Genomic DNA, 25,775 nt, shown 5'->3' with positions numbered 1-25,775 from the left:
AAAAGCATACTTATAGAATATTGTTGTGTACGTACAGAAAGTAGCTTAGAGGAATAAACTCATAGCATGCAGTAGCATATAAGTGCAGGAGAAATATCATGCTACCAATATTTCAATATGTCAAATTACTAGTTTTCTCTTTGTACACTTTTTGTAACAGTATTATGTAAAACGTTATTCATCAGTATTGATGAAACATATCATTTTGTATTTGATTTAGCATTAATAAATATATAAGCCAAGATTTCTGTTCTGTTCATTTCAATGCACACGGAAAATGTTAACAAAGGAACAATATTAATCTGACTATTTTATTAGATGAATGGTGTTTGACGCCAGCCACTATAATCCGTCTGAAAGAGTCATCGTACCTGAGTTGGAACATATTTGACTAAGAAATAGCTTTAGCTTCATTAAAATCTATAACGCTTCGTTAGATGCAAGAGTTACAAGATTTTAATTTTAAATGTATATGTGCAAAAGAGCAAGGCGGCGGTAAAAATTGATTCTTGCAGTTGTTTTTTTTTTTTTTTTTTTTTTTTTTTTTATGTCACTGTTGTATAATCAGTATGTAAGATAACAGCAACATATAATACAAATGAATATAAAGTTTTGCAAGCTGAATGATCATCGTTAAAGTTTTTTGTTTTTCCCTCCTCCTTATATAATGCTGTATTTAAAATAAAAGGGGTCTTTTTGTTTTGTATTGTAAATAATGTTTTATTAAAGTGCGGAAAATACAGTGACTATGACTACAGTCGAAAAACGTTCATTTTATTTGATTAAAAATGTATTGACCTTATCAGGAGGGTACTTCGTTTGAACATAGAAAGATTCAAATATTTCAGAAGATAAATTATTTTCTAAATTCATGTACTACCTGACATCTATATTCATCGGGGATGAATATACACTACTTGTATCAAAAATCAATCCCTTGGATCCAGCAATTGATGATAGCTCAGTAGTAAATGTTATTGTAGCCTTTCCATTCCACGTAACTTCTGAACATGAGGTGTTACCCAAATGATCACATATTTCGACCAGTGTTTGACCAGAACAGGATGGTGGAATGTCTTGACTAATCTAGGAAGAAAAGGACTATTCAAATAGACTTTAGTTTAATGTATGTCATATTATTATTTCAATTTTTTTCATATTATTTAATCACTGTCGTCGTGTGCGTACAGTCAAAATTAATGGTAAATTCGACATATTTTACATGTACAGAACACGTATGTATCTAACATTCTGTATACTGTAACAGTGGTGGTAATGGTTTGGGGGCACGGTATTTTTGCAGTGAAGTATCACTATTTTGCATTGTTTCATTGGCAATTACACTATAAATAAAAAAAAAATCATTTGTCAGAGGCGCTTTTTTGGGAAAAAACTTCGGCAGGACCGCTCAATTTCAAACATGTGTAAGCAAAGTATATAAGATTTGTATACGTAAAGATCTATATGATGAATAGGGGACTTTAAAATAAACAAATTCGATTAAAAATTGTGTAAATGCTAGAACCATTTATCTAATTGATAAGGATGTAGATTATTGGAAAAATTAATCAAGTTAAATGCATATGTGCTCAAACCAGAGAACTGCAAAATAAAATTAACAATCAAATGAACACCAACCCATGTCATATAATAACAAAATACATACATATATTGTTTGGGTTTCTTCCAAAAGAATATTAACTGATCCAAGTTTACGAACAGTAATGGTGTACGTCCTGGAAATTACATTTGAATAAAACGTTGTCAGTATACAATACAATTCTGTCACAGTTTGATTAGATATAGGAAGATGTGGTGTGAGTGCCATATATTCTTAATCACGCGAAGTTCCGGCTTACATACTATACATATGATATATCAGTTCATTTCAACCTACTACTAAAAAAGCTTCTTTATTAAAATAATCTTGACTTCCCCTATAAATCTTAGTTTTAACATGTTATACTAATATTATTATATATAAAACACAATAACAACTTTCAATATAAGACCATTGCCATTATTTAGAATGATGATATTTCTGTATTCAACTGAGAAATTACCTGTTATATTTCTTGTTTACGCAATAAATAATTCGTGGTTGACATATCATTTTAAGATAAACTGTAGTATAATGTTTGACGATATAAATTGGTTTTTGACATTGTCTCTTCAATCAATTGTTTAACGTTGGAGTTTTAGTGCATTTTTTGTCAGTGTGTATTCTGTCATATCGGAATGATATTTTCAATGGTAAGTCAATAACTTTAACTTGCAGTTTACGTAGAAGCCCAGATCTTTTTACTCGGCCAGTTTATGTCCATATTTTACTATAATATTTTATACCAACTAATAACCTGAACAAACAGTAGGAAGCACAAAAGAATACACGTTATAAACGTGTAATCTGATATTGGTAATCAACACACCATAACAACTGTCATCACTATGGTTTAGTAATCTTTGTAGTCAAACAGGGAGTATGTTTTATATCCAATTCAGTGTCCTTGGCATAAGTTGTTAGAACAATGTCAAGTGAGAACATGGAAAACAAGATATTAAAACGATTAAATCCAAAAAGAGCGATTTCAACAAGAAAGCATAAGGTCCAAATTTGCCATGTTACTAGCCGTTCTACATATTAAGTTGAAAACAAATACTCGAATGAAGCTGAGCTCTCCCGTTTCTGAAATAGCTTTATAACAGATGGGGACTTAAGTCTCGTGTACAAACAATTCGCGAACCGAAATGGTTTATAAATGATTTTCCCGTCAATGTTAGCTACAAATGAAAAGAACATAAATCTTACACAGTATTATATAGACTGGATCCCTGTAATTGACATATAATTTCTGTTGATCCGTTGCTACTTATCAACTGTGTAAAACTAGTTTGACCGGTCAGTAATCCTCTGTTATCTGTAACATCAACAACAAATGTTTCGTTCTCTGATCCATTGTTTTCTACAGTGTAGGATACGTTACTAACAGTGTTCATATATAGATCTGAAAGCAACATACAAAGAATAATTTAATGTCAAAGATATGTTTCAGACACCATGTTATAATAATTTAATTTTGGATGTAACGCGTCTTCTGATTGGCTAACGTTATTTTGTTATGACCCTATAGACATAATTTAGTCATGTAACCGTGACGTCGTCAACGTTTTTTTTCATGGTTTCCCACAGTTTAAAATGGAAATTAGAATTAAATTATAAGAATTGACTGTAATAATTTTTCTGTCTATTCGAAATAACAAAACAAATTGTGGTGCACACTGTTAAATAACCCGCTACGCGCGTTATTCAGTGTGCACCAAATTTTATATTATTTCTTCATAGACAGAAAAATATTACAGTTATTCCTTAAATAACTTTGCTTATTATTAATTTGCATTAAAATCTGTATCTGGAAAATAAACAAACAACAGCCAAAATGTGTCATTAAAAACTGGTCATGTTTTACCAGGATTAATATAATGTACGTTGGCGCGTTGTGTCAAAAAAGATAACAAAGTGAACTAGATCATTCTTAAATAGATATCTCGAAATTGTTTTTATCCAAGTTGCCAAAAAAAGAGAGAAAAAAATATTTTTGAATGCATTGTTCATGTTGTTAACTGCATTACATCAGGTTTTTTTTTAATTTTCCATTATTTGTAAATGTTTTTTTCTGAAATTTTTGCGATTTTGTATCATTAATAAAATGATTAAGAACTTGCATTCTGATATCTGATGTATATATGTATGTATCTTTTCTTAAATGGCAATAACTAATCTTGCATTTTTGTCCATTCTTCAAAAATAACAATAATCAATGCACGCAATAAATTCTGACTTATAGTATATTGATGCAGTCCATTGTTAGTTACAAAATGTATACAAACCTGGTGTTGAAATCATTTTGAGTCTAACGGTGGTCGGGGTTATAACATACGGTGATGTTCTCATCCATGTTTTTCCACTGTTGTCTGTTCCATAAATACTTATCTCGCAAAACTGTAAATAAGCTGAGCAATTTTATTTTTGAAAGGATAAAGTCGGATCAATAATTTCCAAAGTTGCTTATTCGAAATGTTTTGGTCAATTTATTTAATATTTTACCGATAATTCCTTCTTTTGATGCAGTAAAACAAATGATCGTGAAAGTGTATAAAACAACAATTGAACGACACCTTTTTTTAGTTTTACAAGTTAATTGATCATGCTGCATTTATTAGGTGCAGTACACTGATATTGTTCAATAAAGTATTAGCACCCTCTACCTTATGAGTATATTATTTTTGTGATTTTACTTTTTACATATAATATGAGGTTACTATGCTCTGTTAAACACAGTGTATAAATAACGATACAACATACTTTAAAACCAAACACTTCTCTGTTATGAATGTTCTTGCGTGTTTATGTGTTGTTTTTCTATCGGGTAGTGTTTAAGCAATACTGTTAAACTGCGGGAGGATTTGGTATACCTCTTCACCCAACATTCGTTTTAAAATTTCCTGTACCAAGTCAGCAATATGTAAATCGTTTCTATTTTGTTGCACTTCGATGTTTCTGTTGTTCCTTTGTTTTCCACTTATGGTTAATGATTAAAACCCCAATTTTTTTCTCAATCGATTTACATGTATGACTTAAACAACTTTTTTATTCCTTATACATTTTATATAAAATATATAATTACATCTGATGATAGAGTCGTTGAAACAAAATATGTGGTTCCAAAGTCCCCAGCAACTACTGTTATATCAAGATTGGTTGATGATGAGTCATTCGTTTCCAAACGCACGCCTGATGCATCCACACCAACAGGTAGATCAAAAACAGTCAAATAAATTCTATATAGTTCGCCTTAAAAAAAAATCGGTTTGTCTATTTATTCTATCTGTATGTTAACGTGAACAGATAAAAAATTAGTTCAGTGTCATAAAAATATGAACTGTTTTGTATGAGACTATAAAACTGGCGAAGGGTGAAGTTTTTCTGAGCCCTTCCCCAGTTTTGTGCCGAGTACAAAAAAGTTTATATTTTTCTGACATTCACCTAATATTGTTTTTAAACTGCAACTGGAAGTAATACATTGATCGCGTTTTAAATTGTAATACACATTTTAAACTTATTTAATAACTAAATGAACCCCTGTTGTAGTGGAAGATATTAGCAAGCAAAATCGAGGGAATTGTGCAAATGGTGATACAAGCATGAACATATACTTTGTAAGAAATAACTGCTGGCCATTAAAAAAACATTTTTTAAAATGGCTGTTTTCTTTAGTTTGAAAATACTGATTTTTCTGGAAAACCTACTTTGAACTTCTTTTAGTAAAAACAAATTACCAGGTTTGGTGGCTACCTTCCTTACATCACATATTTATTAAAAATGAATATTTGACATATCCAGTATTCGCGCATGCGCGAACATGTTACAAAAATTCTTTCACAAACGTTTGAACTATTTACTATATTTTTAGTGTTTTTGATTTCTAATGATATTATGAATAAGTTTAATAACATTTTTCAAGGTTATGATACACATGTATTGTCGAAATGCGCATCTGGTACAGGAAAATTGGTACCGTTAATGTTATTGGGCATGTGCAAACTATTTATAAACATCAAGAGCGATTTGTATGCACTACCACGCAATTCTCAGGTATAAGATGGTTTAGGCAAAAATGTGGTTTATCCGGAGAAATATCAAATGTAATTGCAGATCAACCACTTTTGGAAATGCCCAAGCAAATTCAGTGGGAATGGCCTGATTTGTAAGGACAATATCATTGTATTGTCATGTTTGTAGGATTGCACATTGAAATGACTTGTTGTAAAACTCTGTGCAATATATTGCGTGATCGGGGATAGACATGTTGTTTTACTAAAGCCAATATTGCACCACCAAGAACGGCAGATTCTTTTTATGTATGTTCAATTGTACCTATGACTAAACAGGCGCATCAGACAACTGCATGTATTTTGCTTAAAAATTGTTAATTTCAGATTATGAAAGCTAAACTTAGAATATATAATTATGTTATGACTCTGTGACGTTCAATGATTTAAAAGACTGGTGTAAGGAAATAGAGTCATCTCGATCACAGTTTAATTCAATTATAAATCAAGAACTCCTTCTGATTTTGGTATTATGCTCATTTCATGAGTGATATTTCGTACTTTCAAACAGTCCATATAAAGCAGGATAGTGTATTGGTTTAGGTCTTGATCGTGTAAATTATGTTCGATCGTTACCGACTCATCTCCGAGATATGACTTTCCCTTCCCGAACATCACCCACAGGTGGCAATGGAATTTGAAAATGATAATTTCACTGTACGGAAGACCAGCAAATTTCGTTCTTGTAACACAATTGATCAGGCACAAAAACAGAATAATGCAATTGTGAAGGGCAATATTGGTGCCATAGGATTAACCGATTATGGATCCCTTATGGATGGCAGACGAACGACATAATGAAGACTACGAAAACACAAAAAGAGTTCTTTAGGTAGCTTTAAAGGCTTTGCAAAGAGATGAACGAGTTTGTAAATTCATTTCTAGAAGAGTCGTCAGACTTGTAAAAAAATACTCCAGTTAGGAAATTGTTGATTCGAAAACAAGTAAGATATGTAAATAAACTCAAAGATATTGGTCCAAACAATACGAAGCTCTTTGTGAAGCAAATGCAAAACGAAGGAGAACTTGCTTTTTATAACCAAATAAAAAAGAACAACTTCCTAGTTGCCGCAAAATGAAACTGGAAACGTGATTGCGATATCTTTTCTAAACTTTTCATGTCTTGTGACAGTAGACAGTTTTACTTGGAATATTTCTTTATCCATAGAAACCAGCTCCTCCATCTTTATCTCAGGATGTCACTTGAAATAGTGGTATTAAATCGCTGCAAATGGGTTTACTTGAAACATTCTGCGATTTGCTGATCCAAATTCGGACGCATAAATCGTTGATTGGACAGCAATGGTTAATTCCAGGTCACAAAGTTGGGCAAAAATATTTGATGATTATGCTAATGATGTCATACAGCCTTATATAAAATCTTGCATCGATGAGTATTCAAAAGTAGACATTGTATTTGATGTTTACTAAATGAATAATTTAAAGGCTGTGACAAGACAAAGCCAAGGTTCAGGCAGATGGAAAGGTGTTGGTCCTGGTAGAACACCAAGGGTATGGAGTAGTTTTCTCTGTGAAGATGACAACAAAACGAAATTGTTCAAGTTTCTTGCTGACAAAATTGCTTCTTAAGAGACTAATAAAAATGTGTGTTTAGGGGCCAGCTGAAGGACGCCTCCGGGTGCGGGAATGTCTCGCTACATTGAAGACTTGTTGGTGACCTTCTGCTGTTGTTTTTTCTATGGCCGGGTTGTTGTCTTTTTGACACATTCCCCATTTCCATTCTCAATTTTATGTTACTCATGGTGAAAATATTCTTTGCAATTTCAATAAAGATAAAAGATACTTCCTATCTATCCCCTTGTAATCACGAAGAAGCAGATACACGAACATGACGAATGTTTGTCCATGTTCGGCATGATTATAAAAAGTGTTGTAAAATGTAATTTTAGGTAGTATTGACACAGATGTAATAGTATCAAGAATTGCAGCAATCGCAAAATTAGGTAGAACAAATTGTGGATAGGTTATGGAAAAAATAACGACTTTTTATGGCTTCCTGCAGGTGACATATCAAGTGCGTTTGGTCCTTGTGTAACTGCTCTTTCTTTCGTCCATGCATTTAGTGGATGTGGCACTTTGTCGAATTGTCATGAGAAAGGCAAATGGTCAGCTTGGCTAACAATGGAAGGTTTTCCAGATGTAAAGGATGTTTTTTATGCTAAAGTAAGAAGCGAGGTACGGTGTGAATTGTTTGCCAGAAAGCAGCGGCATGCAATTCCGCTTACAAGAGGTTCTTTTCCAGAGCACATCAAAAGAGAAGTATATCAAGGAGGAGTTGTTTGGGCTCAGCCTGATTCATGTATTCGACAGGTACGTGTTCCAAGTCATTGGGGTTGGATGAAAAGAAGAACCAATGACAGTTGGAAAACAAAATGGACTTCTTTGACTGCTGTTGCATCCTCGTGTCAGAAAGTTTTGAAATGCGGAGGCGAAAATCTAGCTGTGTTGGTACCTGTAGATGCTACCGTTCTGGCCTTCCTTGTATTGGTTGTTGTATGTGCAAATATCAGATAATTATAAAATAGGAAACCTGTCTTTCTAACCAAACTAGGCATTTAAACTTAACAAAGAGTGTTAACACTTGTTAAGTTGATGGAAATTATAAAAATATTTTCTACGTATTTGCCGCCATTTTGGAACCGGAAGTCCTTATTTTTCTTCATTTATGTGTTGTTTTGTCGTACTTAGGAACTTTTTTAAACGTTTTATAATAACTTACATTGGGTGATACCTATAACACATCTTTCAAGGATTTACATCCCTTGTGAAGTTGCTTGAAAGTATAAAAATTGAAATTTTTGACTTTTTTGCCGGCATTTTGAAACCGGAAGTCACTTAAAGTTTCATTAATGTACTGTCTAGTCGTAATTTAGAAAATGTCATTTAATTTGTATCAACTCTAACATTGGATTTTACATATAACATACCTTTTAAAGGATTAACGAATTATTGTCAATTTGTAATGACGCCATTTCCGAAATATGTGGTGGCCATCTTGAAAAAATGATTGTTTTTTTCTGTCCAGCAACGGATTTTTTTGAAGTATCATTTAGTCAACCTTTATACCAAATTTCATGCTTGTATCACGATTTGCACAATTATGTCTATAATATCTCCCACTATTGATGGAAAAAGCGCGCCATGATGAAATTGACATTGTACAAAATATAGCTGTGTTACTATGTTTAGGAAATAAACACACCTAGTTGCAGTATAAAACATATTATTATTTTAGATATTCTGTACAATTGTAACATTCCTTTTATATTTAAATGTGTGTTTTTTTTATACAAAAGAAATATTAATTAAAAAAGAGGGACGAAAGATACCAGAGGGACAGTCAAACTCATAAATCGAAAATAAACTCACAGCGCCATGGCTAAAAATGAAAAAGACAAACAGACAAACAATAGTACACATGACACAATATAGAAAACTAAAGAATAAGCAACACGTACATGTCATTGTTATCATTTCGTCATTTTCAAGTTTGAATCTAATATTACGTAAGCACACACTGTTAAGAATTAGTTATATTGTCATTTGAAAGTGAGTTAGACGATATCAAATTGATTTTCAAATTCACAAATCGAAATATTTGAATTAAACAGTCAGGAATGTAAAGTCTATGTATAAGGCTGTCACATTTTCGTGATTACTACAACATGTACAGTTCTAACTGAATACGGAATAAAATGCATACATTTACAACAGAACCGGATTCTTTTTTAATATCAGAGGCGTGTTATTCTTTACTTATCCGTATTGAAATTTTTTCAATTTATTTCACAATTCAAACTGATATATTTATTCAGTATGGTTGAAATGGTCCTAATAAGTTAACAAATGACATTTCTCAAGAATTATTGTAAAATTTTGGTTTAAATTTTCTTTAAAGTTATTGTAAACATTTTACAATATACAAAATTGAAGTCAGCCAATGCGCCCGATAAGTTCCAAAATTTAAGAACTTCTGGTTCATTATATCTGTTTTTCATTTGTAAAAAAATATAATTTTCTGTCATTCAATGATGCTAGTGAAACGCCACAAAAAGGCGACGATACCTGATAACAATCTTCTTTGAGATAATTGAACAAGAAAGCCAAGCCATCCTGCATTCCAAACACTGACTCTTAAACAATACAAACTATATCTGCTCGTGGCATTTACATATAAGCGCGGGAATCGTCTTGGTATAGATTTGAAACCTGACATCGTAAAGCTGATAGAATCAACATATGTATAAATGTATAACATTTGGTTATTGCAACATGGCATTATATTGACCACAAATTATCATGTACAAAAATGAACTGCTATAATCGCAAGAAAAGAAAATTAAAAGAAACACACCGGTGTGCTCTCGATAGACAAACTACTCAGTCATTCCCAAAAAAATGGGTACAATTACAAAATTACAGTGTCGCCGGCATATACCCAGAAATTGCAAGCTAAATATATGTCACTGATAATATTTTTCGTGTTCTTAGTGATTAAAATGTATACTAAAATAAAATCATATCCTTTTTTGGTGTAAATCGTAAATATATTTGTGTGATTTTAACATTCATAAGACGGAAATCACACCAAATATGCATGTCGCCAAGAAAAACTCCAAATATCGGTGTGAATTAAAATACCTTATTCCATCTAAATCATTTAAAGACTTACACTTTTTATCTCACTTTATATATTTTTTCAACCACAAAAATATTTTAGAATCAAAAGTATTTATTTACACTTTGTTTCACACAATAAACCAATGTCGCCGATAAACGTATAACCTACCGTAACGTATCTTCAGGAATCACCAGAACATATTTATACGATTGGAAAACATGTCTAATATGACTTTAAGCAATGTTGATACGTCAAATTTTAAAATTCTGGCTTTAATCTTTGATGCAATGAAATAAAAATTGAAAAAAAATCTTCTTTTTCTCTTTTTTTCGATTGTCGCATATAAGAATCTAACCTACGTAACGCGAATTCTGGAACGTTCTAAACAATGACAACTCAAACGATGATTATTTCACTGAAAGCACTCATAAAGCTTCTCATTTATCAGTTTTGAGAAAGCAACTCAACAGTTTTGTTACAATTTTTCAAAATAATGTAAATAAAACTAACCTCCGTTTATATAACCTCCGTGACGCAGTTTTTACAGTTTTGGTGTCGGACGTTTTTATCAGTATCAGCGGCTGCTTTTTTTTGTAGCAGACAGCTTTTATCATATATGATACAGACGAACAAAATACAAATATTGAGAATATTTTTATTGTTTTGAGAAAGGTAGGTTAACTTATTTTCCCCCTATTATTTAAGCAACATTAAAACGTATAATAAAAGTTATAGCAGCTATTTTCAGGGATATAAAATAGTCTACAACACAACTTGTGTAAATACGACGACAATCACAACATTAACAGCGGTGTATAGGAAAAATTATCAAGATTATTTAAAACTCATCAATGTAACGGAGGTTATGCAAATATTTTTTTTTTCAAACATGCAAACACGAACATTACAATTAAAGTTCTTGTACATTGTTATAGATACCAAGTCAGTTCATCAATTACCACTAGTAAAGATAAAAAAAGGGGCGTTATTCATAGACGATATCATTGGTTTACGTTACGGAGGATAGAAATTTAAGGAAAAAATGTTTTTTTCTCTAATAGGACTTTACTGTTCTTCGATAAGGATGTACTAAGAAAAATATTTAATTCTGTTGTCTTGATAGTCATTTAATTCCAATATTTACATTCATTTATGTGTTTGATGTTGGTAAGACATGGAATTGTCCGTTATGGAGGTTTTAAATGTCGTTACGGAGGATAGAAATTTTCGAAATGAAAATTAGTTGACTTAAAAACTTCATGGTCGAGTATATATACAAAATAGTATGTATGTGAGTGTTGGATGGATTGTGTGCGTGTTCTTTTGCTTGCTTGCGCATGCGTGTTTATCAATACAATGTTTTTTCCATTCTTTTTTATATCAATGTTAACATTACAATTATTATCAATACATTATTTCTTTTCTTCAAAAAAAATGCCATTGAGTAATGCAGAAAGACAGAGACGATATAGAGAGAAACAAAAAGCCAAAAAACCAGTTGCATATCTCAAGAAAGAAGCTCAAAGAAAAAGAGATGCATATATTCCATCGCATTTACTCACCCCTGATGCTTTAAAGAAAAGGAGAGAAGAACTGTGTAAAAAGTCAAAACGACATTACAAGAAAGTCAAACGAGTACAAAATAAAACAATCGAAGTTGCAGGACCTTCCACCTCGTCTACACTGATAGTCAAGTTGCCAATCACCAACGTGAAAAAGGGAAAGCAAGTGAGAAAAACATACCGAAGATCGTTAAGAACAGCCTATAGAAAGAATAGTGAACTGTCAGATAAGAATATAGAACTAGAAAGAAGGAATAAAAGGTTACAGAAGAGAATTGAGCGTTTGAATAAAAAGAAACCTTCAATGATGTTGACATCTACAGATGCGGAGGACGCAGACATTTCCAGTATGGATAGTGAGGCGGGCATTTCTGTCAATGAAATGACCCCTAGATCCAAAACTAGAACAGAAGTCAATTCATTGAAACTAGATAGGAAAAGAGCAGCACAAGTAAGAAAAAAACTACTACTTTCTAACAGTGCTCCATAGCATTCAGTCATCAGTTAAACAGAAAAAAAGAAAGGCATTAAATCTATCTGGTCAGGCCTAATTTCCAAGTACCGGTGTTCATCAGCCTTAAGTAGATCTCTTGGTATTAACAGAAAGAAGGTTAGTGCTTTGTCAAAAGCAAGGAAAGGCAAACCTATGTGTGAACAGGTCAAACATAAAGTTATTGAGTTCCTAGAAAGAGAAGATAACAGCACTACATTGCCAGGAAAGAAAGATACCAAAACAACAAACAAAGAAACAAAACAGAAACACGTTTTGTCCGATTATGTAATGAACTTGTACGAAAAGTTCAAGCTGGAAAACCCGACAATTCATATATCAAGAACAGTATTTTACAAGTTAAGACCACCTCATATAATTCTCGCTGACTTTGCAAACCGAAAAACATGTCTTTGTTCGAAACACCAGAATTTGGCTTTGAAAATAAAGGGTCTAACAAATGGAGGCTTGAGGTGCTCTAAAAATCCTGATATACTCATCAAGGAGTTCCCTACAAATGAAGAGATACTAGAACAGATAAACATGCTTGAATCAACAGCAATCAAGTTTACACAGTGGAAAAGAGTTCCTGATGGAACAAAAATGAGGTTTAAAGAAATAGAAGAAACGTTACCGAAAGCAGACTTCTGCATCAAATTCGATAAAGATCTTGCAGAATTTAGAGATCATGTTGATAGGGTCCATACCCAATACAGTGAGCTAAAACGACTTCGAGAAAATTTTCCAGAAAAGGAGGTATTAATATGGATGTATTTTGCAGAAAACTTTGGTTGTGTCTCAGTTGAAGAAGTCCAGTCAGCATATTGGAATGCTGCCATGGTCTCATTACATACTATGGTAGTTTATTATCCCGCGAGTAAAGACAACAGAATACAAAGTTATATTGCTGCTTCGGATGTATTGTCCCACAATGCTGTAGCTGTCTATACGATCCTTAATCAAATGATAGGTATCCTAGTAGAAGAAAATCCAAATTTGAAAAGAATACATTATCTTAGCGATTCCCCGACAAGTCAGTACAGGAACAAAACTATTTTCCAGTTTATCGCAATGCATGAAGAAGAATTTGGGATGCCAAAGCGGTCATGGCAAGGGGCCATGCGATGGACTCGGTGCAAGTGTTAAGAGAGCAGCCGACAATGCCGTTATGCAAGGTAAGACATCTATTCAGTCTGCCGACGATTTTATGGAATGGGCACGTAGAGCCAGGGAATCTGGGAGTAAAGTAAAATACATATTTTATAACCAGGAGGATTATGATATCTCCGAAAAGTTTTTGTCCGAAAGAATTACACCCATTGCAGTCAAAGGAACATTCAAAATACACTATGTCATTGGAAATGGAATAAATGAAGTTTACTCAAGAGTAACATCATGCTATTGCAACAAATGTATTGTAGATATTTCCACATCGGCCTACGAAGGATACACACTCAATCGACTTGTAAAGGACACGGCCACGAGTGAAGTTGTAGAAGTTATAGAACCTCTAGAAAGTTCAGAAGAGGGAGAGACGGTAGAGGGTAGAAATGTAGAAGAAGAAGAAGAAGAATTGAACAAACACACGATAGAACTAGATAAACTTTCGAAAGATACTTGGGTTGCAGCAATGTACGAACGAAAATGGTACATTGGACAAGTTGTAGATATTGACGAAAATGACAAAGAAGTTCAAGTAAAATTTATGACAGAGACTGGTCGATATGGCGAGAGTTTAAAATGGCCTAAGGAAGATGACATAATCTGGATCAAACTGGACAACATTTTATGCATTATCTTGTCTCCTCCCAACCCATCAGGAAAAAGGATAAAAACATATACTATTTCAGTTAATGAGTTAAAGAAAATAGAGGACCTGGCCAAAACACCCAATTGAAATCTGCCCATGTATATCGTCTGAAATATTAACTGGCAAACCTAGTGATACATGTGTAGAACATCATATTAGCAAAGAATATTTTACAATTTTATCATATTTTTGTTTTCTTTTATGTTTTAATGGTTATTCAGAGAAAGTATAACCTCCGTTACAAGAAAATATATTTGAAAATAACACATTTTATCTTTAATGTCAGTGCACAATTATATCTTTTTCTAATATAGTAAATAATTTTCACTTTTTGGTAACAAGTAATATAAAATTAAGGTGAACATTATTCGGTTTAGGTAAAAAAAATATTACTGTGTGAAAGTTGTTGAATCGTTACGGAGATTGTGACATTAACAAGTCCATTTGACTAAAAGAAACATAGAATTTTATAGAAAACAGTTTTTTTAGGTTTTATTGTCAATAATTTGTTTTGAAAAGCTAGCATTAAAGAGTTGTGCGTTACTTTGTATCATAATTTGAATACCGGTTTGATATTAACCTCCGTAACAAAGAAAGGATGTGGATTTACAAGCATAAAACATTCACACCAGTGATTCAGAGCATATATAATGGGGTTTTTCCTGTAAAACTGTATTATAAAACTAGAATAGTATACAACATTACATTTTATTTGTTTAAATTCATTACTAATTAAGTTGTGAAAACTACTAATTCGAATACATTTTTAAACACTATTTTAATTCAGACCTTTAAATTGGTATTTGCCCTCAATATATACAGCAGAATGCGCATAAATCATTTTGTTATGGTGGTAAATATAAGCCATTTCACATGAGCCACGGTTTACATTATGTGTTTCTCTCTGATGCAATGTTCACGGTGACTTTATACAACACTAACCTCCGATACGTTCATACCTACCTTGTCTTTCAAAAAATGCCAAAATTTGAAAAACACTTAAATGGTGTGAGTGAAAATTTAAAAAAAAAGACAGACTAGATATAGACACAGAAGAAAACAGCACTGTCTCTCTGCTCAGTTGAGATTTTTTTTTTACAGTGTCTACATTCGAATTGTACCCATTTTTTGGGAATGACTGTACTACAATTACGTGTACTATATTTGTTTTAACTGAATAAGCAGTTACCACTTGCGGTACTTTTTTAGACAGTGTGATGTGACAAAAATAATATATCGTTTATCATTCATGAGGAACAATTTTCAAAGACATAGTTACAGTAGAAACTTTTCATATCTTATCACATTAACAAGTTGCTTATAGTAAAACCATCTTACGGGTGTGGATCGTTTAATATTATATAATAATAGTACATACCTACGATTGGCTTTCCCGATATTGTATAAAAGTATCCATCTTCTGCCTCTTCTGTTATAATGTAGTGAAAATCTACAGAAGTTTGAGCTGTTATATTAACACTCCAATAGTTATTTCCTGTTCTTAAAAGCTTGTACATACCATCAGTAGGGTTCTAAGAAGAAGCAAAACAACATTGGTAAATATTTTGAATTATTTCTAACTAGTTTAATTTCTCTTTAAAAAATAGTGCAGGGGTATGTAAACTGACCATCTGAGCAAATTTTTATAAAATTGTCAAACTATCAACATTACTGTGTTTGTACTAAGCAAATTTTGCACAAATTAATAAAGTGTTAAAGCCTATTGTTATTGACTTTGATTTATATGTCGTTATTGATTTGAGCGCAATATATAATTCTTATTCAGACAAAAGGATCGTATGGGGGTAATTAATTATAGTATGATATCTCTTAGGTTTTTCTTATGTCTTAAAATATCTTGTCGTAGAAACCAAACTATTTTTAACTGAATATTTCCTATGGTTCCTCATTTGAGTTCATTAAAGATGGACAAAAGATACTAAAGGGACAGTCAAACTCATAAATTGAAAATAAACTGTCAACGCCATGGATAAAAATTAAAAAGACAAACAATAGTACACATGTAACAACATAAAAAACATGAAAAAAATATGAGTTCATAACTGATGTTGCCTCGCGAATCACTTTCTTAAACATTAACTGAGGTTTTTGTCAAGTTGTTAAAATCTCTACCAAGTGTACTATATTCGACAAATTTGGCTGTTCCCAAACTGAAACAAATGAGCCGAAATATATAGTTTTTTAACATGATTTTAATAAAGCCAACTGTTGAGTGAGACATACCTTAAATGATTCTTAGCGCTACTCTTAGAAACATGTTATAGTATATTATGCCTTTAGTACAAGAACGAGTGTATAGCTACTTGAGTGTTGAACTACACATGCACATGCAATGACAGTAAGTTGGACTAAAGGATCAAAAATTAAAATCATTCGTACTAAAATAATTTTAATTTTATCTGTAAAAACATATTATCGATTATATCGAAACCAAAACCAAGGGAAGCAAGTGACTTGTGACTCAAGCATAGGATTGTTATTTGTCAAGTTGTTAAAATCTCTACCAAGTGTACTATATTCGACAAATTTGGCTGTTCCCAAACTGAAACAAATGAGCCGAAATATATAGTTTTTTAACATGATTTAAATAAAGCCAACTGTTGAGTGAAACATACCTTAAATGATTCTTAGCGCTACTCTTAGAAACATGTTATAGTATATTATGCCTTTAGTACAAGAACGAGTGTATAGCTACTTGAGTGTTGAACTACACATGCACATGCAATGACAGTAAGTTGGACTAAAGGATCAAAAATTAAAATCATTCGTACTAAAATAATTTTAATTTTATCTGTAAAAACATATTATCGATTATATCGAAACCAAAACCAAGGGAAGCAAGTGACTGGTGACTCAAGCATAGGATTGTTATAATAATAATTGGTAATATAACGCATTAACACATACCCCTATAGAATCATTATATATGTACGAAGTAAATGCCACAGAATAATAACTGTCTAAATAGCGATTTGTTAAAGCTTTTCGTCAAAGAAGCATAATTGAGACTATATATATCCTGATAACTGAATGTTTATTGTATTTACCGAAACAGTGACAACTACTTTGTCTGGGCTTTCGAAATACACACTGGTCGTATCAGCTGTCATTATAAATCCTGAATAAGATAAATAATGAAGAAAACTTTACAGAAGATATTACATATTTTACCATTTTTCAAAATAAGCTTTAATAATAAATTTTAATAAAATAAGAACATTCCTTGTCTTTCACATATCCCTCGAGAGCATAAAATTTGTTCCTCAAGGTGCATTTGTCGCTAAATATGACCTGTTATGAACTTGCGATAGACAGAATACACCAGATACAGTTAAGTCTCATTTATTGACTAACAACTTTAATGACATAAAATAAACAAAAAACAAAGCGGGTAGGTAGAAAACAAAAACCAAAAGAGATGATTTCAGCTTTCCAATCGTGAATTTTTCATTTCTGTACAGCAAAAACCCAGCAACACCTGTATACTGAGGATATATCTCCGAGTTGATTTCCATGACAATGAGTGTTGCTCACAAGGAAGCTATTAAACCTAATTCCAAGTTTTGTGTGCCTGTGCCAAGTCAGGGGCCTGTACTTCAGTGTTGTTAATAATTGTGTATGCGTTACAGATTTGTTTCCCAATTATTATTTTGTACATAGATTAACCGTTAGTTCTGTCGTTTGAAATGCGTTATATTGGTCATTTCGGGGCCTCTTATAACATAATATGTGGTATGGGTTTCGCTCATTGTTGAAGGTCATACGATTGTTAATGTATGTGTCATTTAGTCTCTTGTGGAGAATAGTCTTAATTGGCAATCATTCTACATATTCTTTTTTATACTAGTATTGAAATCCTCCCTTCATATGTTTTACGGACGCCATCACGAGTTGGTTGATTGTTATGGAATATCCGTGTAGTTCACAGATGATAGCGGGTATGCTATTTATGTCAAAATTACAATCCTGTCCCTGCTTGCCCTTCCGGGTCACATGAGATCACCACGAGTTGTGAAGGGGTTCGTGGTGCTCAGTCTCTAGTTTTCTATGTTGTGATTTGTGTACTATTGTTTTTCTGTTGTTTTTTTTTCATTTGAAGCAACTTTGTCAGTTTATTTTCGAGTTTGAATGTCACTTTGGTATCTTCCACCCCTCTTCTATTTCTGTAGTGCTCTTCATTCATTTGAACTTATTTTAAAGATAAATACCCCAAACATTCACGATATTTTGCTGTAACATATATACATTTGTTTATGAAAATTGGTTGTAGAGCATTTACAAGAGACCATAATGAGACGATATTTGACGGGTTTTTTTTTTTTGCAAGTTGACATTGCACAGTTCAGCCTTCACATTTGGCAGTTTTAAGCTTGAAGTTTAACTGTAGAAATATTAACGACAGATGAGACTACACAACCCTTTCGTATGTGTCATCTACGACAAGGCAATTTGGCCAGGTTCTGAAATGAGTTATGTATTATGTTTTCAAATATGGTATGAAGTCAGCAGTCATTAAAATAGTTCACAATAGTACAGGAATGGTCTGAGCGCGTAATAATCAAATTATGAACGAGTTATCTTACGGCTGTCAAACAAAATCCTTTCATTGTAAAAGAGGGACGAAAGATACCAAAGGGACAGTCAAACTCATAAATCTAAAACAAACTGACAACGCCATGGCTAAAAATGAAAAAGACAAACAGAAAAACTATAGTACACATGACACAACATAGAAAACTAAAGAATAAACAACACGAACCCCACCAAAAACTAGGGGTGATCTCAGGTGCTCCGGAAGGGTAAGCAGATCCTGCTCCACATGCGGCACCCGTCGTGTTGCTTATGTGATAACAAATCCGGTAAATAGTTTAATTCGATAGGTCACATTCAGGAAAGGGAAGGGGATTGTAGTTACGACGTAAGGAACATATCCGATATCATTTGTGATACGGTTATTCCATAACGGTCAACCAACTCGTGATGGCGTCCGTAAATGATATGTACAACTGTATATTCAATGACTTCGCCTAACAGGTATTTCAACAGTTACATTGTTTTGTGTGTGTAAACCTTCATATCAGTGTACAAACAGTGTATACGAATAAAAAAAATACAAAAATGGATACACACATTTGACGCTTCAAAGACCATAATAACCACACACTCATTCGAAGACTTGCATTATATTATCCATTTTTTCTTAGGCAATCAGTCTTGAAACCGTCTTATATTCGTGAATTGAATTACATTATCCACTTAAGCGGGGGAACATACTTGCTTAATAAAGACTAGCTTTAATGCTAGCTTTTTTTGTCTTTGAAATCATATCTTATATAAAATGTATTGTGTTTTTTTTTTTATTACATATTTGTTTGTTCTTATAATGAGCAAGATTATAATACAATGTTGAATGATGTACTCCTTTTTTCTTTCCAATTTTATATATTAAGTCTTTTTGTTTTGTTCACACATCGTTGTCAGTATAATATAATTAGATGCGACTTTCGTACAAGTCAGAGATTTAACTAGTTTTAAAACCAGTTTTATCCACAATTTTTCTACATAAGAAAATAGACATATGACAGGAGTTATCCATTCATTAGACATGTTTGATGTGTTTGAGCTTTTTATTTGATTTTTCCATTTGTTTAGAGACTTTCCTTTTTGAATTTTTTCCTGATTTTTTTTTTCCTGATTTTTTTTTTTTTTTTTTGTGATTTTACTTTTTTAAATACAAAATAAAATATTCAATGTTACCAAATGGAGATTCGATATCTACATCATCAGCAGTAGAAGCACCAATCACTGTGAGTTTTACATTATTTAACATTGAATCGACTGGAAACACAATTGAATTAGTGTCACCTTCCTTGAGCTCGATCGTGTCCACTATTGCAGTTGCTGATGGGAAAAGTTCCTAAATACGTGGACAAAAGTAAATAAATAAATGAATACCAGAATGTGATATTTATATTTTGAAATGTCATATCGGTTATATATAGAGAAGATGCATGTGTAAGTATATACAAATAACTGCATATATGATATCAATGGATGTCTTTTGTGATTTTGATATTGTTTGAACAAATACTCATTCAACTATAATGTGTTGAAATGCAGTTTGCTGTATTACAGTTATATTAATATAAATATTAATATTGTTCATCGTTATTTAGATATATGGGTCGTTTTCAAAAAATGTCGAATTTTCAGTACACCCATGCTAACTTTTTTATTTCTAATGGAAATTTCAGTTGTAATGGTTTAAATGAAAGCTTGTCGGATTTGTGATTCAGAACATTAATAATAAACACACCTTACATCTATTTTGATAAGATTAAACTGCATTTAAGACCCATTTTGGGGGTATTTGTCTGCGTACAGTGTCAGAAAAACACATTTCAAATGATTTTTTTGCGATTTTCTGATCGCCTTGATATCTGCAAAAGGGACTTTTTAAGAACGTTTAATATTACTCTAACGAAAAATCGTAGCTTCTATATCATTGTATGTAACATATTATCTACAAACTAAATTGAATCTGCGTACAGGAGGTTCATGTCTTTCCTGTTACCGCTACTTAAATCAGCCGTGAAATTATTCTCCCTATGAATATTGAATCAGTCAGTGTTGATCTCAAAAGTGCAAAGTAATCTTTACATTTAAAACGCCTCGTTTCTTGAACGAAAGTGTAGAGAAAAGAAATTTCAAGACATTTAGTGTAAAAAATATAGCGTACTTTTTTTTCATGTCTATGCTGTTACCACCAATTTTGATTAAATACACCAACAGTATACTTGTAAAAAGTGCAATAACGTGTTGGAAACCAAATTCACAATAGAAAAACATAATCACTTCACCAAAGGGAGTAGTTATTTCACAACAGCAATCAAAAACGAAGAAATTTGTCTATCCTGTTACTATGGTTGCTATGGTTACAGTAACAGGATAGACAATTGTAGACAAAAACGTCGTTAATTTTTTTATCTAAACATATAGGTGCAAAACGAATGAAATATTTCGTTGTTTGAAGTCATCTTAAGGTTATAACGTATTAATCTTCCCAATTAAGCATTCGCAGGTGCAATACTGATATCGGTAACAGGATAGACAAAAAGGTAACAGGATAGACTTTTATATAGTAATATATCAGAAACGTACGTTCCTGTTACCAATGAAATATAGAGAAAAGTAAACTAACTTATGAGGTATTTACTTGATGTTGGGTTTATTTGAAAGGGTGAAAAAATGCCGAACAATATTAATTGCTATCTTAGACTTGCATTACTGGTGGTAATTTTTACAACCTTTGAAAACCAATTTTTAGAGGCATTTTCAGTACAATCTGTTAAATTGGCAAATAATCTATCATATTACACAATGAATATATATGGAAGTTTATTCTCTTGAAAACCATCTAATTGTCTACGTAAAACAAGCTTAACATTTTATCTAAACCTTTTCTTAATAACCCAAAATTTCTTTTGAAAATGGTAACAGGATAGACAAAATAATGTACCACCGATCAAAAAATGTTTCAACATATTTTTGTATGACATCATTAAGATTGCATCTTTTAATATGTTGTTCTTAAAGTACTGTTTGTTTTGATTTGTTTATGTAGAGGGTTGTTTGAATAAGTAACTTTTAATATTTTTTTCAATTTCAAAATTCGACATTTTTTGAAAATGACCCATATACTGTGGTCATAGATTTTCATAGTGTTGATACTTGATTTCAAGGTTTTGTTGCAAATCAAGCGGTGTCTTTGTACTTTTTACATTATTTTCGAAAAATTAAACTTTGCAAAAGTTCATGACTTTTTGTCTAACACAACTGATTTTAATAGCTCGCAATTAAGCTGTTTAGTCATTCAGTGGTATGTTTTTGTTGTTTTTTTATGAAAAAAAAAAGTTTCTTTTCTTTTGAATTGTTTTATATTTTGACACGTCAGGATTGTTTATATCTTTCAATGAGGTTTAGGTTTCTCTTATGGTTGAAGGTAGTAAATTAACTTATAATTACTAGGAACTACGTCAGTTTCCTCGAATGAATAGCTGTCTCATTAGCCAGTAGTCATGCCATATCTTCTTGTATTTTATTAAAGATAGCAAAGCGATGCACAAAACATTTTGGAAACTCTTTTCCTTATCAAATGATCAATCCTCACTTATTTGTATCATTAGTTCACCCAATAACGATGTGTTAAATCGATAAATTGCCCCTCCTGTACCTTCTGCCACTTGAGAATATACATGTGATTCCACATCACGTTTTGAACGTTCTTGAATGAAATATATAGATATAAATATATTAAAATATGTAACAGTCCACATTTATAATGGTATATTATTTTATTTATTGTGTCTGTTTATTGAACGCTTCAATGTAAATATATCGGAAATTGATGAGACTGTCATTAAAGTGAGAGGGTTAGCGCTATAGAACCAGGTTAAATCCACCATTTTCTACATTTAAAAATGCCTGTACCAAGTCAGGAATATGACAGTTCTTGTCCATTCGTTTTTGATGTGTTTTGTTATTTGATTTTGCCATGTGATTATGGACTTTCCGAATTGATTTTCCTCTAAGTTCAGTATTTTTGTGATTTTTTTTTTATAATACCATAAATTGTAAGTGTTTGACTCTTTACTGCATACTCATGATGTATTTAGGTGTGTCAATTTTATGCAGCGAATCGGTTAAATAATATGAAATTAAATACATTTTGAAATACAAAGGAACACATGCCTTACGCATACGAACCAATCTCTATGAGCTTGAATAACTGACTATTCCCCTTTGACTTTATCAAACTATTACATCCACAAGCGTGTTGATAATGTGTTTCCCTTTAAATATTGTGTATGATTTAAAATAATAGCCAACGAAACTGTATTATTCAAATTATAAAAAAAAGTACAAAGTAAGATACTGTTTGTATAAGATTTATATTTGTAAGAGAAGTTGGGGTAATTACAAGGTTGTATATTTACGAATAAACGACCGTCAAAAATATAGAATTAATTAATTTATCTTCGACAGAGTATGCAAAATTTGATTAAGAATTAAGTAAACAGTCTGTTTACCGGTAGCTCTTTTTTTCCTCAAGGGACCACATGTCTCATTATGCACGAAAATTTGAAGATCAATATGTTTCTCTTCTGCAGCATTTATAACAGTATCTCTCTCTGCTTCGTCTTTTGCTGGAGCATCAGTATAGAAGAATATCGTGGATTGTTCTTGGCATAACTCAATAGCTTTAAAGATCAAAACAGATACATTATTTTGTATTAAGCGTCTTCTTATGATAGACATACTCAAATCGCTTAAATGTACTTATATTTACAAAGGCAAAAGCTAATTGATGATTTATAAACCTTTTCAACCAAAATTCTTTGTTTTCCATACCGTTAAGGGAAAAATCGTACTGATACACTCTTCTACCAAATGCTAGTCAAAACTATCTTAGAATGTTTTTTGAGGTCGTTGTGAACATATTATAGAAATAAGAGTGTAAATGATAATCCAAGTTACAATGTGTAAAAAGAAAACAATTCCATATCAAAGTATATCCTTTACCAGGGAGCCTTAGGTCACACCAAACACTAAGCTTTTCACTATTATAAAACTATTCAGAACAGGAAAACTACCGGTCTAATCTATAAAAGAAAGACAATGAGAAACACTAAGGAACCATATCAACAAACGACAATCACTGAACAAAAATTCCCTAACTAATGACAGATACAAACAAATGCAATGGATTTAAACGTTTTTACAGGCGCAAACATTCACCCTAACCTAAACTACAATCCCCTTCCCTTTCATGAATTTGACCTACCGAATTAGACTATTTACCGGATTTGTAATCACATAAGCAACACGACGGGTGCCGCATGTGGAGCAGGATCTGCTTACCCTTCCGGAGCACCTGAGATCACCCCTAGTTTTTGGTGGGGTTCGTGTTGTTTATTCTTTAGTTTTCTATGTTGTGTCATGTGTACTATTGTTTTTCTGTTTGTCTTTTTCATTTTTAGCCATGGCGTTGTCAGTTTGTTTTAGATTTATGAGTTTGACTGTCCCTTTGGTATCTTTCGTCCCTCTTTTCTAAACATGCTAAAATAGTAGGGTGACATTAAATTATAAAAAGTCAAACAATAAAATTTCAATTCAATCCCGGTTTTAAGCGGGAAACTCCACACTAACATTTACGACAAAAGAGACGATTTTTCGTTCCCTATTGTTAATTTTCCATTTTTAGATGGTGATGTTCCTTTGGCACCATATTACGGTGTTTATATTTCACAACTTGTTCGCTATGCCCGTGTCTGTTGTGACGTTTTTGATTTTAACGAACGCAACCTATGTATTACTGGTAAATCATTAAACCATAAATTACTTAAAACCTTTACTAATTTTTTCCATAGATATAAAGATTTGGTTTTGAAGTTTGGTTGTCCCTGTAGAAAACTTATTTCAAACGGGATAACAGATCCTTATTTTACGGAAATGTTGTTAACCGTGCCCGGAAATTTAGAAATGATCCATGTAAACTTGTCGCCCCTTTAAATAAACTTATTCTAAAAGGTTACCTATTCAACACTGTAATAAGATCATTGAATATTGTTTTTATTGGTATAAATATTGATTTTGTTATCAGTAAATTAAAAGCTAACTAAATATACATATTCAGATCCGTTCATTGTGTCTTTTTGTGTCAGGATATATAAGTACCGGGCCACGTCCACTGTATTTTTGTCCATCTGAAGAGTTAAGCCTTTTTCAACTGATTTTTATAGTTCGTTCTTATGTTGTACTGTTATACCACTGTCACAGGTTAGGGGGAGGGTTGGGATCCCGCTAACATGTCTAACCCCGCCACATTATTTATATATGTGCCTGTCCCAAGTCAGGAGCCTGTTATTCAGTGGTTGTCGTTTGTTTATGTGTTACATATTTGTTTTTCGTTCATTTTTTTTACATAAATAAGGTCGTTAGTTTTCTCGTTTGAATTGTTTTATATTGTCTTATCGGGCCTTTTATAGCTCACTATGCGGTATGGGCTTTGTTCATTGTTGAAGGCATGGTGACCTATAATTGTTAATGTCTGTGTTATTTTGGTCTTTTGTGGATAATTGTCTCATTGGCAATCATACCACATCTTCTTTTTTATACTACTCAATCAAGAAGAAATATTATCAAATACTGGTAAACACACTAAACGAATAAATTGATCTCTGACGAAATATAAATACAATATACAATTTTAAAAAAAGGTGATGTCAAACAATGTCGAAAAGACAACAATAACCTAGGATAATATTGCCTTTTATTCAATAAAGAACACCGATAAATTCATTTATACTAATTTTATTGTTAGGAGTACGTAAATATGTTTTACAAAATAAATACATTTGTCGTTCAAGTACGAGAACAGCAGTGAACATTTATCGTCACACTAAATACTTGTTGTATAACAAAAATGCATTACAAATTGTGTCATCAGGTATAATTAAAACGAAAGTACGATTTGAGAGAACTCGCAATTTCTAAAAACTAGTTAAAACCCAAAAACAT

The 25,775-nt window shown here is 32.2% G+C and overlaps 1 pseudogene; it reads left to right on the top strand.

The window, feature by feature from the left end:
• The first annotated feature begins 11,746 nt into the window (after nucleotides 1–11,746).
• On the top strand, nucleotides 11,747–14,297 carry LOC143050889 (uncharacterized; annotated as a pseudogene).
• The last annotated feature ends 11,478 nt before the right edge of the window (nucleotides 14,298–25,775 follow it).

Source organism: Mytilus galloprovincialis, chromosome 11 (genome assembly GCF_965363235.1).
Source record: "Mytilus galloprovincialis chromosome 11, xbMytGall1.hap1.1, whole genome shotgun sequence".
In the NCBI taxonomy this organism is placed as follows: Eukaryota; Metazoa; Mollusca; class Bivalvia; order Mytilida; family Mytilidae; genus Mytilus; species Mytilus galloprovincialis.
The sequence above is the reverse complement of the archived record's forward strand: the minus strand, read 5'-3'. Positions and strand labels throughout refer to the sequence as shown.